We start from the raw sequence: 18,215 nt of genomic DNA, 5'->3' as shown, positions 1-18,215 counted from the left end.
CTATTTTTCCTGCTGTTTTTATGCTCAGCTTCTTAAAATAACACAAGCTTTCTTCCCTTTTTGATTCTATTTGTGTTACTCTTATTTTTTTTAATTTTTAATTTTTTTTAGTAATAGTCTATAATTTAGCACTTTTTTTTTCAAACATCTCAACCGAAGGCCACAAGGCCACTGGCTACATTGGGATGGAGGCTTGAGAGAGCGGCCCTTTCTCCCTGGTCTCCGACTGCCTTTCTGCACTGCAAAGGCATTTGGTAGCATCACCACTGAGGTACTAGCTAGACCCAGAGCTGCAGCTTTAGCAGATTCTAGGAGGTCCTTAAGGAAGACTTTCAAAGGCAAATACACGACCCCCTCCCCTACTGCCCTGACCTTTGACCGGAACATAGTTCACCGGGGGCTTTTCCCACCACCCTTAGAAATCTGTCTGCTCAAGATACCTCGGTTTTTTTTTCATTTCAAATTGTGCGGGGAGGGGATTAAACACTTCCAGTGATGAGAGAGCTGTTGTGACACTAAACACCCCCGTGTTAATAAGTTGGCTTGACATTTGTTTTTTATGAGCCGGGCCCCCTGTGCCTCTAGTATACTTGTATTGACTCTCATAGATACCCTTTTAGTTTGACTGTGTTCTGTGAAAATTTGTAATTGGTTGAGAATCACTGTGGGCGTCCATTCTTATTCAACTAAATCTCCACAGGTTTTTTGAGCTGGTGTGGATTAGTTTAACTCTTGTATTCAACCATTAGTGCTACCACCTTCTCACATTACAATACAATTACTGGAAGCAAGTACTGCATTTCCTATGCAACAAAAAAGGAAAATAAAAAATTGCTAATGCTATGGAAGCTGTGTCATCATTTGCTTTAAATCATACCTGGGTGGCGGTGTTTGAGTGACAGTTACGGATGTGGATTGGAGTTTCCGCGGAAGACAGACGGTCTCTCTGCACCATGGCGTTTGCATTATCCTTGATGGATGTCGGGCACCTTGTGCCCTTCACAGGGTTCTCGTGGGCCATATTGGCTTTTTTACCTACTTAGGCAGATGCAAAACTTCACACTCACATAGTGCTTACTATGGGTCTGATACTGTTCTAAGTGCTTTAGATATTGCATCCGTTAGGGCCCCAGGCAGGCACCAGGAAAAGGGTCTAATAGGTTTTCCAACACAAGTATAGCCACCACCCCTGAAGTTAGGGAAACAAAAGTGAAAGGTCGGGTTACTAGAACCTAGGAGCTCCAAGGAGGGACCTCCCACAGATGATGTTTGGATCTTTACCATGAAGGTCGGGGACACCACATGGCTTGTACTCAGACCTCTCAGAGGATGTGGGCAGCTGGTGACCGGCGAGGGGTTCACAGCCAAGGGTATCAGCACTTCTGAGGCAGTAAAGCCTGACTGGTGCTGGGAGAATTGAAAGGAGCTGGGGCTGATCGTGCCTCCGTCCTTGGCAGCTGTCACATTGTGGGAAGGAACTGAACCCAGAAGGAAGTCCCTTCTTGCTTTCCTTCCTAGTCCTAGACTCCTGCCAGGGTCTCTCACTGGCTAGATCTAACCGGAGCCATCTGGCAAGAGTCTGGAAAATGTCGTGAGAAAACTACCAGCCCCACAGAACAGCATACGGAAGGGTGGGCTTGGAGACCAAAGACAAGTAAATAAATACATATCTTAATCCGTTTAATCCTCCCAAGCACGCTGTGGGATCGCTACTATTTCTAATCCCCCTTTTTCAGATGAAGAAATTGAGGCAGAGAGAGATTCGATGATTTACCCAAAGTCATTCAACAAATACATGGCAGGGTAGGATCTGAATCCAAGAAGTCTGGCTCCAACTTCCCTCCTGTAATCGCTACAATATATTGACTCAATTGTTTATTCAACAAATATTTTTTGAGTACCTGTTATGTACCAGGGACTATGCAAAGGGCTAGAGATAGTAAGTAAGTAAAGACTGGGCAACTATTCTTAGGAGGTGTACAGCCTAGGAGAAAAACAAGTACTATTCAAACAAACAGCAGCAAAGGTAAGCATGTAGTTGTGTTAAGTGCTCTAAAGGATACGTACACATTGCTGTGAAAGCCGATTGAGACTGGTAAGACAGAAATTAACCAAGCAAAGGGGTGGGCAGCGGGGAGAATGTTCTGGGCAGTGGCAACAGCATGAGCCCGTAGTAGCCCTAGGAGGGGGTTGAAGGAAGGCCTGTTTGGATGAAGAGGAGAAAAAGAGAGGAAGTATGGTACAAGATGAAGCTTCATGTTTAGGTCACAATATTGCAGGGCCTTGCCAGCATATTAGAGATCTTTGTCCTACCCTCTAAGAGCATCACAAAAACATGTATCAGTCAGATTAGGCTAGATCTGTGCTGTGACACAAACAGGTCCAAAAGTGCAGCAGCTTACAACAAACAATGAAAGTTTACATCTTATTTTGCTTGTCTGACAAGGGTTGCTGGGACTTCTGTATAGAATCTCCTCATTCCAGGACCCAAGGTGAAAAGCAGCTACCATCTGGACCGTTGCTGGATGTCACATGGGGGAGAAGGAGCATGGCAGGACACACACTGGCTTTTAACAATTCCGTCTGGAATTGACACACACCACTTGCGCTCACATTTCATCAGCCAGAGCACGTCACGTGGTTCAGCAGGACCAGGAAGGATAATCCATTCTCAGGGAAGGCTGGAGAACACCACTGCCGATTAGTTGGGGTGGGGGTGGGGGTGCAGTGGGGGGAGTGGGCTGAGTGGAGAAGGCCAGCGAGAAGGTACTGCAGCAACCAGAGAAAGGACGCCTGGGCTGTGGCTCCTGTGATGGAGTGGAAGACAAGTGAACAGATCAGAGAGGTTAATAAGGGTGTTAATAGCTACTGTGTATTGACCTCTTTTATGTGCTAAGTGCTATACGTGATTTATCCCATTAAATTTAATATTTTCTCTCTTATTATTGCAGCTTTCCAAAAGGTACAGTCCGTCCTCAAAACATATTTCTGACTCAGGTGAATAGATCAATTTCTCCCATACATACCTTAGAGTCCAAGTTAGACAGAACCAGTTACTACCTTTTGGTTATTACTCTGGCCAGTAGCAGAACTTTGGTCTCTATTATCTGGAGTTAAGACTTGGAGTTAAAGTCACTAACACTGCTCCCTCACTGACATACTCTAGGACAGATTGTTTGTAGGTACCGAGTTTGGGGTGAAGGCAATGTAGAGATCAAATACAGGGTCAGGCGTAAGACTGCCAGGGTTGAATCTTGGCTCTGTATTTTGTTAGCTCTGTGGTGTTGGCGAGTGCCTCAGTTTCCCCATTGGTAAGATGGGAAGAATAACAACAATACCTGACCACCTCAAAAGGCTGCTGTATTTGATGAGTTAATATTTGATGAGTTAACATTTGTAAAATGGCCAGCAGTGGCCTGGCCCATTGTAAATGCTATGTGAATGCAGTAACTAAAAAAATAAGTGATTGCAAAATGTAGAGCTAAGGCATTCTTTCAGCACACTGATGGCATAAGTCTTCTTCCTTGTCATTTCCAGGTCTCTATTTGGCTGAAAATTCTGAGAAAACTTTCATCTAACACCTGCCTCCACTAAGTAGGAAGAAGTAGCATAGAAAGTATTGTTGAAGCTTTGAGGACAGACACACTTGGGTTTAAATCTCGGTTTCTCATTTTATTAGTTCTGCAACACTGGGGGCCTCCGTTCTCCTGCCTGTGAAATGGGCATAAGGATAGTATCTACCTTATGAGATCATTTAAGAGGCTTAAATGAATTAATGCATGAGAGCACCCAGTACGGTACCAACCACATAACAACTATTATTATTTGCATCCTGGAGTTGGTGCATCCTAAGGAGAGGACCCCTGACACTGGGAGGGCAATATTGTGTAGTGTCTAGAAGCCTGGGCTTGAAACTAGAGGACTTTGGTGTGAGTCCCACTTTCATCATTTGTGGGCCATATGATATTAAACAAGTGACTACACCTCTCCCTGAGTCTCAGTGGAGAGAAAGGCCCAAATGGGTCAATGACTATGGATGAGAAGGTGTGGGGAAGCACAGTTCCAAGCATCAGGCACTAGGCTACATTGAATAGAACCCAGCTAGAGTCTAGGCCCACCTGGCTCTGGTTTCTGTTTCCCTCAACAGTGAATGGCCAGGGAAATCCATTCTCATCAGGCAGGGGAGTTGGTCAGGAGAAGTGGTTCTAGGCATCTTTTTAACCCTTCAAGTTCTAGTTCTTTGTTTTTAAAAAATGGCTAACGTGTAGCAGTCTTACTGGCTTCTGGAGAGAAATAGTGCTTCCCTTGACCTATGAGGAATGAACAAGTTTCCATTTATCTTTGAAACATATAAGGCCATTCTATATTCACTTTCTTTTTTTTTTTTAAAATTGGGGTGACATTGCTTTACAATGTTGTGTTAGTTTCTGCTGCACAGTGAAGTGAATCAGCTCTGTGTATACATATATCCCCTCCCTCTTGGACCTCCCTCCCACCGCCATACCCCCAGCCATCCCACCCATCTAGGCTGTCACAGAGCACCGAGCTAAGCTTCCTGTGCTTTATAGCATATTCCCACTAGCTATCTACTTTACACATGGTAGTGTATATATGTCCATCCTAATCTCCCAGTTCATCCCACCCTCCTCTTCCCCCTAACCCTGTGTCCACATGTCTGTTCTCTACGTCTGTGTCTCTATTCCTGCCCTGCAAATAGGTTCATCTGTACCATTTTTCTTGATTCCACACATATGCATTAATATACGATATTTGTTTTTCTCTTTCTGGCTTACTTCACTCTGTATGACAGACTCTAGGTCCATCCACATCTCTACAAATGACCCAATTTCATTCCTTTTTATGGCTGAGTAATATTCCATTGTATATATGTGCCACATCTTCTTTATCCATTCATCTGCTGTTGGATATTTAGGTTGATTCCATGTCCTGGCTATTGTAAATAGAGCTGCAATCTGCCACATTCAGTTTGAATTTCAAGTTCATTTCAGGGAGCCTGGCAAACAAGCAAACAGTACATTTATTTCTATCACATTTAAAAGTTTTTCTAAGGGCTTCCCTGGTGGCGCAGTGGTTGAGAGTCCACCTGCCGATGCAGGGGACGCGGGTTCGTGCCCCGGTCCAGGAAGATCCCACATGCTGCGGAGCGGCTGGGCCCGTGAGCCATGGCCGCTGAGCCTGCGCGTCCGGAGCCTGTGCTCCGCAACGGGAGAGGCCACAACAGTGAGAGGCCCGTGTACCGCAAAAAAAAAAAAAAAAAAAAAAAAAAAAAAATTTTCTATTATGGAAGAATACCATTACGTACAACATAGAATTGATTAATGAACTCCCGTGTACCTGCTATTCATCTCTTACAATTAACTCCTAGGCCCTCTATACTCCATCCACTTCTTGACCACCCCCAGATTATTTTGAAGCAAATCTCATATATCATATATTTCATCCATAAATATTTCAGAATACACCTCTATAAAAAAACAGACTTCTGTAAAATGTATTCACAATACCATTATCACATCTCAAAATATTAATAATTCCTTAATATCAAATAACCAATCAGTGTTCAAATACTCCCAAGTGTCTTATGATATTTTAAATAATTTGTCCAAATAAGGATCCAAATAAAGTCCCTACACTAAGTGGTTGTATGTATCTTAAATATTTAAAGGGAAGGGTCCCCTTCTCTTTTCTTTTCCTTGCAATTATTCGCTGAAGAAACTGGGCCATTTGTCCTGAAGAGTTTTTCACAGTCTCCATTTTGTGGATTGCATCCCTGTGGCATAAACATGTTCCACCACTAAACTGGAAGCCTATTCTTGACCTTGGAAGTTGACCCAATGGGATTCAATCCCAAGGCTGCCTCATACGCTGTTATGGGATGGATCAAGGAACTCACCTTGTGTTTGTGCCTTGACTCTGGAAGCTGTGGCCAAAATAACTGGGGCAAAGTGAAAGGTGCCCCAGGAACTGTTCTCCACCAACTGCATCCCTAACTGGTTTTTTTCTCTGACAGGGACAGTGGAGGCAAAGGAGAGTCCACCTCAATGGCAAAGAACTCTGTCTCCTTTGCCACCCACTGCTGACAAAAAAAGAAAGAAAGAAAGAAAAAAAAGCCAGCTTGCCACCTTAAGAACAAAATGAATAATTCTGGTTGAAAACTCAGATAAAGCTCTTTCTGTTCTTAGCGCCCTGTTCAGTGGGCATCCTCTTCCCTTGTGAATGTATGCCCCTGGGATAGAAGTCGGTCCCAGGGCAGGGAGGAGGGGCTTCCAATCAGGCTCTATGGGGCAGTGGAGCTGGATTCTTAGAGCCCTGAGATTGCTTCATCTACCTTATCTGCTACCTTCACTTCTACCGTCCTGGATTCTGAACACTGGCCTGGGCCACACTCTGGTTCCTAAAACTACAAAAATCTCATTGTGCGAAGTCATTCAAAACAAACTCGACCACCATTATTGAGTTCCTCTCCTGTGCCATGTATCTGAGATCATCCCAGAGGAACACAGAGTCTAGCAGAGGAAATAGACATGCAAACCAAATGATTGCACCTTGGCCTTGTAAGAACCAGGGAGACATCATGTGCCAGGTAACGTGGGGTCAGGTATGCCCAAGGGAGAGGGAGAACAGAGAGGGAGCCCAGGGAGGAGATGCACAATGAAGGAATTCAAGGAAGAGAAAGAGTTCAAGACAGTGGCTAAAAGATATAAACAGCAATAGCATAACAATAGTGAGAACAGCAACACGTACCGGGTGAGCCCTTACTTCATACCATACACCTTTCCGAGGGCTTTACATGCGCTCGCACACATAACCCAACCCCATGAAGGGGACGCAACTGTTATTCCCATTTTACAGATGAACATATTGAGGCACAGAGTTTCAGTAACTTTACTTATATTAACAGCTGCCTGTGTGTGACCTTAAAGTGCATACAGGGGCCTAGGGGTGGGGCACACTTCTTAATGGCAGCTAGCTCTAGATATGTCTGGTCCACTGCCCTCTTCCTAGTGCCTGAAACACTGCTTGGCACGTAAAAGGCACTTTGTTGTGTGACAGGACCAGCGATGGATGTGTCAGTCAGCTGTCCTTGCCCCTCCTGGTCTACCCTTCACCCCTCTCCAAGTACTGTCTGCTCAGGAGGCAGACTGCACGACCTCTTCAATGGGCCTCCTCGACCTCAGGTGTCCAGGGATCAGCCAATTGGAAGCCCAGAGAGCAGATGCGGGGGGGGGGGGGGCAGGACAGTGATGTCAGGGCGTTTATTTCCCTGGCTCTCTCCCCAGGTCCCCGCTGGCCAGTGGCATTCCTTAACAGAAGGTCACAGCCCTTCTCACAATGGCCCTCATTTCTCCTTTTGGGTTCTGATAACGTCTCCCTCTCCTCATTCCCTTTGTCAGGAGGTGGTAAGAGGGCACTGCTCTGTCCTTTGTAATTTCTCTACTTATTGCCCAAACCTTCGTCAATAGCCTCTTTATTAAACCTCTCTCAAATGATCTTGCGTTGAATATGCCGTCTGCTTCTTGCTGGAATCTGGGCTGATAGAGTGGTCAAGCCAGAGCAGGCTTCCGGAGTCTTCTTTCTCCTAAACTCCAGCAGAGGCTCAGATTTATTCACAGGATGGATGTCAAAACCATAAATTTTCCCATCTTAGTTTATCCTAGCCTCAGAAGGCTGGACTCAACCTTCAAAGGTCACTAAAGTCCATTTCCCTGCCTCCAGCAAGGAATCCTGCCCCCCCACCATCAACCCCGACTGCTCCTGTCAGAGAGAAGTATATCTTACTTTGAAGATCTCCAGGTAAGGAGATACCATAACTCACTCGAGTGTCTCCATCCTCCCTGCCTGATAAATCTCCCTTCTGTCTAACACGAACCCCTCCTGTTACAGGTGAAGCCCGCTTCCTTTGTCTGCTCCTTGGCAAGAGCTGAACAAAAGATCCTTCATTCTTTGAAAATAGGCACTAAATCATCTTTCCCTTCCTGTAACTCTCAAGTGCAGATCAATGAAAGCAGATATTCTGCCCGTGCTGGTCTCAAGTCGTTCTAAGAGAACACTACGCTGTAACGAACACTTAGAATAATGAGTTCTAAAAGGTTTGTCGGGGGACAGTGGGAAAGATGGAGCCCAACCTCCACTGAAGATGGCTGACTGGGTTCCCGACAGGAGAGATGGGGAATTCTTCTCCTTTGATTGACTTGTCTCCTTGGCCATTTATCCTCTACATGTTTTCCTCACCCTGAATTCTGGAGAGCGCTGGTTTGCGGGTAGTTACCATCCCTGACAACAGCCACTGCTGTATAGACAGCTCTTCAGGCCTCTGTTTCTTCCCTATAATCTCCACCCAACTGGGCTTTCGCTGGGCTTGAACTGAGCCAGGCAGGAACCAGGAGCAAGAATACAGCCAGGATCTGATAAACCTCAATGCCCACAAACCACTGATTGCAAATGAGTTTTTTTTCAAAATTTATTTCAAAAGTTTTCAAAATGTTCTTCCCCAAAACCTGATTTTTAAAATCCCAATTACATATTTTAAACCACTTACCTAGATCTTTAAAGTGTTTTCCAGTCCAGCACATTGTGTTTACTCTCATTCCTAGACTGGTAAACATACGTACACAGGGCCTCTGTCTCATTCCCACTAAAGCATAAATGATGGCTATATGGGCCCTTACTTATTCCTACGTCAATTAGATGCCCAGCCTGAAACCTGAGTCAGCAGGAGAGTAGGTGCTTGGCTTGTGTCACTGGGTCATCCCACTTAATCACTAATCCTCCCAGTAACCCAGCAAAGGAGATGCTATTAGTCCACTTAAAAAGTGAAGAAATTGGGCTTCCCTGGTGGCGCAGTGATTGAGAGTCCGCCTGCTGATGCAGGGGACGCGGGTTCGTGCCCCGGTCTGGGAAGATACCACATGCCGCGGAGCGGCTGGGCCCGTGAGCCATGGCCACTGAGCCTGCGCGTCTGGAGGCTGTGCTCTGCAACGGGAGAGGCCACAACAGTGAGAGGCCCGCGTATGGGAAAAAAAAAAAAAAAAAGTGAAGAAATTACAAGTCACAGAAAGAGGAAAGTCACCCAGCTAGCAATCGTGAACCACAAGGCTCACCTCTGAACCCTAAAAGGGGTGTGAAGTCTATTTGGAGGAAGAGACATGCCAGCAACTAATACTGTGGAATATTTATACCTGAAAGGTGCTCATGATTAGGACTTGTAGGTGCCTTACAACCCTTAAGCTCTTTCAAAATAATCAAAGAGAGATATGAATAATTTTAGCACCACTTGAGTGTGCTAAGTTTTTTAAACAATTCTTGTCCTTTGAGAGTGGGTGGTCAGTACAAACCTTGTCAAGGGAATGATTGGTTACCCCGAGCACCGTTTAGAGTGGGCTGAGTGGGGAGCATGACCCACTCAGGTGTCACTCGTGAGGACACACAACCACATCTGTTACACAAGGTGAGAGGAGTCTTGTCCTCACAACGGATCAGTCCTCCAAAAGCTCCCGTGAAGTTAGGTCCGGGTGAATCCTCAAGCATGGCACAGAAACCCAGGTATCTGCCAATGGCACAGCAAGAGGAAGTCAGAGAGTCACACTCTGTGGCTCACTGCCCCCGCGGGGGACCTGAGCCTCATGGTTTCCAGGGATGGAAAATACACAGGATCTGGACTCAGGGTCGAGTCCGGAGCTGAGAGGTCATGCATTGATGCCTCGTGCAGCAGGCCTGGGTTTGAGTTTCTCCTCTGACACTTTGACACCCTGATTCACCTTAACCATCACATCTCAGAATCTCAGTATTCCTTATTTGTAAAAGGCGGGGGGGGGGGGGGGCTGGTTCTCACAGGGTGATAAAAGTCCTTGTTAAACAAAAGAAGATCATATTAAAGGTTGACAGTTGGATTTTAAGGTCTGAGAGAAATGGAGCAGAGATGGTGTGCCTGAATTTGCCTCTGCCCAGGGGAAAGAAGTCGTCAGGATCTTCACCCCTGCTCCCTGCCATCTAATGACCCAGAAAATACAAGAAAGGGCCTCCTGCCCCGAGATGTATCTGGCTTGCTTCTACTGAGATTAATTGGCCAAGCCCTGGTTTTCCCTTCAGAGAGTGGTACCTCCAGCCCACACTGGGCCTGGGACTCTTGAGCTGAGGCTTCAGGCTGTGATGCCCAGAGTCCAGCCCCCTCTGCACCGCAGGCAACATTCCTCCCTCTGAATGGTTCTGCCCGCATGACCCAAGTGTCACAGAACATTCTCTACTCCTGCTTTCTCAGGTTCTATAAAAAGGTCACTTTGGCGTCTTCCACCTCCTCAACTTCCTGCCTTAACCCATCTTATTGAGGCCGTATTCCCAGTAAATTAGTTCGGTGGAGGTGCCTGGGTGCCTGTTCCTTGACCTTGAAACATAAAAAATGGTAATGTCTCTCTGAGGCAAGGGAACTCAGAACATGGAGTCTCTGCTAGCCTCTTGGGATGGAAGAAGCAAAAATACCATCCTTATTTCTGGATCTACTATAATAATGAGAGCATACCTCAGACTGGTATCTCTGTAAGTTGGCCTGCATTCATGACAACCAAGTGCCAATAACTGTGCTAAGGGGTTCTTTTGAAAGGTAATAAAATAAAATCTCTGCATCTGAACAGAGATGCCACAGAAATATTAATGACACATGCTCCATTCTGCTCCCTGGGGCCACCCGTTGTTTGTCACTCCTCCCCCTCAAAAAGAGACAGCCATAAATTAAGCTAGAAGTGAATTGATTGCTATGAACAGAGCCCATGACTGAAGCCGAGACCTGGTCCCTTACACATAAAACTCAAGGAGTACAGCTGCCCTTGTCCAAATTCATGAATTTTCTGAAGAGGTCAACCGTTTTCTTCCCTTGTCCAGGGAGAAAATGATATATAAGCTCTAGAAAGGGAAAGGTAGAAAGAGTTTTAGAAGAAAGAGAAGTAGCATTGAGAGTTTGCCCATTTGGTGTCCCCATTTGTTTTGAAAGGTTGGGAGGGGAGGCCGGGAAATAAGTACAAGAAAGTCCTGAGGGAACGGGGTGGGGCACACCCCGTTGAGAGTGACAACCCTATGTTGCCCTGACGAAGACATGGACCTTGGGAGTGTGGGCCTGTGTGCCATCCACAAGAGGCCACCTGGTGAGGCCAAGGGATGCACAACAGAAATGCCTGCGAACAGGCCCGCGGGAGTGAGAGAGGAAGAGGCATCCTCCATGTGAATCACTCATACTGGGGACTTCCCAACAGCCAAAGGTGCCCCTAGACAGAGCAACCCCCAGGCATTGTCTGTGACAAGAGAGGAGACCATGGGGACAGTAGCATCTCTGGCAACATGAGAACAAGATGCAGGAGAGACTGGAGCGTTATGCCTCCCTTTACCCACTGCTGCCCAGCTGTGGTCCTCTCAGTGCCCCTGACATTGGAGTCAACTCCAGAGAGGGAGAGGGGGGAAACTGCAAGTGGTTTTGAACTGGAAGTGGACCTAATCCTTCTAAACTTGACAGAAATCACCGATTGGCCTGAATTTACCCAAAAGTGTCTAGATTGAGTTGCTGGCCAAAAAACAGCTTAGAAGCCAAGAATCACAAATGAAACAGAGTTACATTTCTTTTTTACACACCCAAATGATGATTGGGAAACTGCAGACCCTCCACAGCTGTTAGTCACCATGAATCAAGGGAGCCTTGACCTGGAACATGGAGGCTGACTCCCTTCTTGGGATGGGAGAAGAAAAATAATCTAATTGTTTTGATTTTCCTGTAGCAGCAAGGACAAACTACAAACAATATCTGAGTAAATTGTCCCCCAAATAATAAAGATAATAACAACTGCTACCAAAATTGAGAGCTGTGTGCCAAGCATTTACCAATGTTATTTTGTTTAAACCAATGAAAATACTGCCGGCATTACGATAGAGACGTTGTTCCACATGATTTAGGTGGCAGGAAGGACCAGCCATCCAATTGTTCTTTCCTAGTAAGCCCTGTAGCTCAGAGTCCCTATCAGCTAAGGTGAGGAGAAAAGGTCATGACTGGAGACCAGGTGTGTGGAGGTATAAGATTCCTGACATGGGTACTGCCTCATCTCTTTATTCTGCTCTTCTGACAAACAGGACTCCAGAACTCTGGCTCCCAATTGAGGTAGAGTGAACCAAGGACCAAGGCTTGGACATGGCAAGTCAGGCACTTGCGAGGGTGCAAAATTTAAGAAGGTGTCCAAAAAAAAGAAAAGATGCTCAACACCACTAATCATCAGGGAAAAGCAAATCATACCCAAAATGAGATATCACCACACACCTGTCAGAATGGCTATCAACAAAAAGAACACGAATAACAAGTGTTGGTGAGGGTGTGGAGAAAAAGGAACCCTCGTGCACTGTTGGTGGCAATGTAAATTGAAGCAGCCACTGTGGAAAACAGTATGGAGGTTTCTCAAAAAAAACTAAAAAGAAGACTACCATACAATCCAACAATTCCACTCCTGGTATATTTCAAAAAAAAAAAAACAACAAACCCAAAAACACTAATTTGAAAAGATACATGCACCCCAATGTACATAGCAGCATAACTTATAATTGTCAAGGTACAGAAGCAACGTAAGTGTCCATCAACAGAGGAATGGGTACAATGGAATACTACTCAGCCATAAAAAAGAATGAAATTTTGCCATTTGCAGCAACATAGATGGACTTGGAGAGCATTATGCTAAGTGAAATAAGTCAGAGAAAGGCAAATACTGTATGATATCACATATATGTAGAATCTAAATAATACAACAAACTAGTTAATATAACAAAAAAGAAGCAGACTCACCGATATAGAGAACAAACTAGTGGTTACCAGTGGGGAGAGGGAAGAGGGGAGGGGCAATGTAGGGATGGGGGGGGGAAAGGGTTATTATAGGATTATATGAAATCATGTGTGTGAAACTTTTGAAAATTGTAAAGCACTATAGAATTTAAAGAATATTTCATTCAACTAAAAAAAAGTTAAAACTAGATTTGTGACATTGAATGCACTTTTTCCTTGAACATGAGGTCAATAAACTTTAAGAAATTTAAGGACTTCCCTGGTGGCGCAGTGGTTAAGAATCCGCCTGCTAGTGCAGGGGACATGGGTTCAAGCCCTGTTCCCAGAAGATCCCACATGCCGCAGAACAACTAAGCCTGTGCTCCACAACTACTGAGCCTGCGATCTAGAGCCTGCGAGCCAGGACTACTGAGCCCACATGCCTGCGTACCTACAGCCCATGCTCTGCAACAAAAGAAGCCACTGCAATGAGAAGCCCACGCACCGCAAGGAAGAGTAACCCCCGGTCGCCGCAACTAGAGAAAGCCCGCACGCAGCAAGGAAGACCCAACAAGCCAAAAATAAATAAATAAGCAAATTTATTTAAAAAAAAAATAAAAGAGGGCTTCCCTGATGGAGCAGTGGTTGAGGGTCCACCTGCCGATGCAGGGGACGGGGGTTCGTGTCCCGGTCCGGGAGGATCCCACGTGCCACGGAGCGGCTGGGCCCGTGAGCCATGGCCGCTGAGCCTGTGGGTGCAGAGCCTGTGCTCCGCAACGGGAGAGGCCACAGCATTGAGAGGCTCGCGTACCACAAAAAAAATAAAAAATAAAATAAAAAAAGAAAAGATATTTTTAAAAAGGTGCCCCCATACTCAGTAATCAAGATAATATTCTAATGAAAATATTTTTAGTAAAAATTAATGCAAAAATATTCAGAATAAACAAAATATCAACATTTCAAATAAAGACACGGTCAATATTATTAATTTTTCTTTTTGTTTCAGGCTCCAGGATGGCTCAACATGTTACTATTACTGACCCTAAAAAGAAGAAAGAAAACTATATTTATTCACAGGCTGTATGATTGTCTGTGAGGATAATCCAAAGAATTGACAGAAAAAAAGTTCCTACAACTAGTAAATGAGATTAGCAAGTGTATTTGCCGGCTCAGGGTGCTATAACAAAATATCATTATTTCTCACAGTTCTGAGGGCTGGGAAGTTAAACATCAAGGTGCCAGCAAGGTAGGTTTTGTTCTGAGTCCTCTTTTCTTGGCAACCTTCCCTCTGTGTACTCACGTGACCTCTTCTTTATGTGAGTTTAGGAGAAAGAGAGAGAGAAAGCAAGTTCTCTGGTGTCTCTTCTCATAAGGCACTAATCCCATCATGAGGGCACAACCCCCAAATATCACCAAACGGGTATTAGGGTTTCAACATATGAATTTTAGGGGGACACAAACATTTAGTCCATAACAGCAGGGTCACAGAATATATAGTTAATATGCAAAAATCATTTATATATATATATATATAATTTTTTTTTTTTTTTTTTTTGGCGGTACGCGGGCCTCTCACTGTTGTGGCCTCTCCCGCTGCAGGGCACAGGCTCCGGATGCGCAGGCTCAGCGGCCATGGCTCACGGGCCTAGCTGCTCCGTGGCATGTGGGATCTTCCCGGACCGGGGCACAAACCCGTGTCCCCTGCATCGGCAGGCGGACTCTCAACCACTGAGCCACCAGGGAAGCCGTCAATTATATTTTTATATAATAGTAATGAACAATTAGCATTCAGTTTTAAAAGCATCATTTACAACAGCATTCCCTGCAAAGTACTTAGGTACAAATCTCATAAAATATGTTCAGGATCTGTATGCTGAAAACTATAAAACACTGGTGAAAGAAATTAGATAAGACCTAAGTAAATGAATTCACCACGTTCTTGGCTTGGGAGACTCATAGTGTTAAAATGTCAATTCTCTCCGAATTGATCTGTAGAGTCAGTGCAACCTCAATAAAAATCCCAGCACAATTTTTTGGTAGATATCAACAGTCTGATTTCAAATGTTTTATGGGAAGGCAAAATGACTAGAATAGGCAAAACAATTCTGAAAGAGAGGGAGGACCAAATAGAAGGTTTCACACTGATTTCAAAACTTACTATAAAGCTGCAGTAATCAAGACAGCACAGTATTGGCAAAAGAATAGATACATAGATCAATGGACCCGAACAGAGTCCAGAAGTAGATTCACATGAATGTAGTGAACTGATTCTTGACAAAGGCAAAGGCAACCCAATGAAGAAAGTATAGTTTATTTCAACATATGGTGCTAGAAAATTGGACATCCACATGCAAAAAAAAAAGGGGAGGAGGGAGAACCTCGATGTATACTTCACACTTTGTACAAAATTTAACTGAGACTGAAGCATAAAACTAAATGTATAGGGCTTCTCTGGTGGCGCAGTGGTTGAGAGTCCGCCTGCTGATGCAGGGGACACGGGTTCATGCCCCGGTCCGGGAAGATCCCACATGCTGCGGAGCGGCTGGGCCCATGAGCCATGGCCGCTGAGCCTGCACGTCTGGAGCCTGTACTCCGCAGCGGGAGAGGCCACAAGAGTGAGAGGCCCGCGTACTGCCAAAAAAAAAAAAAAAAAAAACACTAAATGTATAATGTAAATTTATAAAACCTCTAGAAAAAAAAAGATTTTGAATTTTGCAAGAGTTCTTAGATACAACAGCAAAAGTGTAATACACTAAAAAATAATATATTAGTCTTCTTTAAAATTAAAATCTTTTGCTTGTCAAAATGTACTGTTAAGAGAAAGAAAAGAGAAGCCACAGACTGCGGGAAATATTTTCAAAGCATATAGTCTAACAAGGAACTTGTGTCCAGTATATATAAAGAACTTTCAAACAGTAATAAAACAATCCAACTAGAAATAGGCCAAAGATTTGAACAGGCACTTCATCAACAAAGAACAGTAAATTTTACTACATGTAAATAAAAATGCACTTCTTAAAATGTAAGAGATTTAGCTAAATCATACTTATATAACATTTTATACCTTTGGATGCATATCTTAGCAAATAAAAAAGGATGAAGTCAATGCACTAAGGATCCAACTCAAGAATTATTTGTTTTTTAGTTTTTAATTTTATTTTATTTACTTATGTATTTATTTTTTGGCCTCACCACACGGCATGCAGGATCTTTGTTCCCTGACCAGAGATGGAATCTGTGCCCCATTAAGTGGAAGCATGGTGTCTTAACCACTGGACTGCCAGGGAAGTCCCAATAATTTTTTAAAAGATCACTAAATTATGCCCAAAGAAAGTGGAAAGAAGGGAAAGATAAATAGGAAACAAATTGAAAGACGAAGCAAACATACAACAGAGGTCAGCAAGGCCATAAATTGGTACTTTGAAACAAACAATAAGAGTGAATATTCTGAGGAAAATGACCCATAAAAGAGGAGTTTAAATGCACAAATAAGCAATGTCAGGAATGAAAAGGGGGACATAACTATAGATAAGGTAATTATTAAAATAATATAGTAAGAGAAGTTTGTGAAATAGTTTTATCCCAACAAACTAGAAAGTATGGGCCAAATGGATAATTGGACAAATTTCTTTAAAATCCTGACACTAGATAAAATAGAAAATCTAAACTGTCTTATGAAGATGAAAGAAATTTAAAACCTACCTACCAAGAAGAAAACTCCAGGACCTAAATCTCCCAACAGTGACTTCTACCAAACACTTAAAAGGAAGAAATGAGGTTAATAGTTCATAATTCTTTTAGAGAAGAGAAAAAGAGAGACCCCTCTATTTTACCTTGATACCAAAGTGTGAAAAGGATATTAAGGGAAAGAAAAATTACAGGCCAATCTCATTCACGAATATAGATGCAAAATTCCTAAACAAAATGTTAACACTGAATCCAGCTTTATAGTAAAAGGACCTATAACACAATGGGTTTAATTTTATTTCAGTAATGCAAGGTTAACTTAGCATTCAAAAATAAAAGTAATTCATCATATCAACAGAATAAAGGAGAAGGTTTGTTTACGATAAATCATTGAACTATAGATTTTTATTTTGTGCACTTAACTGTATTTGTGTTATATTTCACAATTAAAAAAAATTACCATAATGAAGGCATTTCAGGCAGACCAGGCTACCTTGAAATTACAACTTACTTTACAATTAAATTACCTTACAACTAAAGATACTGGACAATATGCAATTTTTAAAAGTTCATTGTACGGCTGAGCTTGCAAGGAAGAAAGAGAAATCCTCAGGTTCTAGAAAGACAGCAGAAACTGAGGACAAAGTGGCAGCACCTAATGAATCTCAGGTAGCCTGCTGGTGGGCATCGGGGGCCTCGATGCCAGTACCAGTGTCGGCGCTAGTTCAGGGTGTGTGAAAGATTAAGAGCTCAATTTTTTTTTTTTTTTTTTTTTTTTTTTTTTTTGCGGTATGCGGGCCTCTCACTGTTGTGGCCTCCCCTGTTGCGGAGCACAGGCTCCGGACGCGCAGGCGCAGCAGCCATGGCTCACAGGCCTAGCCTCTCCGCGGCACGTGGGATCTTCCCGGACCGGGGCACGAACCCGCGTCCCCTGCATCGGCAGGCGGACTCTCAACCACTGCGCCACCAGGGAAGCCCAAGAGCTCAATTTTAAGCCATATATGCATGTGACACATTGATGTCAAGAAGGAGGTAGGTTGTTAAATGTTTGAAGCACAGGATAAAAAAAGGTAGGCTAGAGATTGAAATTTGAGAATCTGGCATATTTGTTGGGTTTAAAGACTGTCTTTGCGGCCTTGAACCCCACAGCACTCTGTGTTTCTTCTCCCCCCATTAATATTGGCATTTTTCCACTTTATGTATTAATGATACATAATGGGAAACATTTCTGGGTCCTCAGTGCTGGCTACAGAAAAGATACCGCACAAACAAGCTGTTGAACTATAGGCTGTCAACTGGCAGGAAGCCAAGGGAGGAATTTGGTCAGGCTCCAGACACCATGGAAGAGCAGGTGAGCCTGGAAAGTGGGCAGGATGTGCTGGAAAAGGGAGAGCTGGGCCTCTAAGGAGCCACCTGGGAAGCCTCAGAGGAAGGAGTGATGTTGGGCTTCAGAGAAGAGGAGGTTGGCGCCATCTGGGTCCAGACTGCCTCTTCCTTCTGGGGTCTGATTCTCTGGAAGTTTTGTTGATGGACTGGTTAGGATAATCCCTACGCCTCCTACCACCCACCCTCCTGCACTGGCCCTGCGTGCCCAAGGGGATGTGGTATGAATAACCCATGCCCTAAAGTATGATGGAAATTCCCGCCTCTTTCGTTATCAGAGCTTCATCTGCTGCAGCAAGTCAGACAGTCTTGGTGCCGGAGACCATAAGTCTGCTTTCAA

Source organism: Globicephala melas, chromosome 1 (assembly GCF_963455315.2).
Source record: "Globicephala melas chromosome 1, mGloMel1.2, whole genome shotgun sequence".
Lineage (NCBI taxonomy): Eukaryota > Metazoa > Chordata > Mammalia > Artiodactyla > Delphinidae > Globicephala > Globicephala melas.
The sequence above is the reverse complement of the archived record's forward strand: the minus strand, read 5'-3'. Positions refer to the sequence as shown.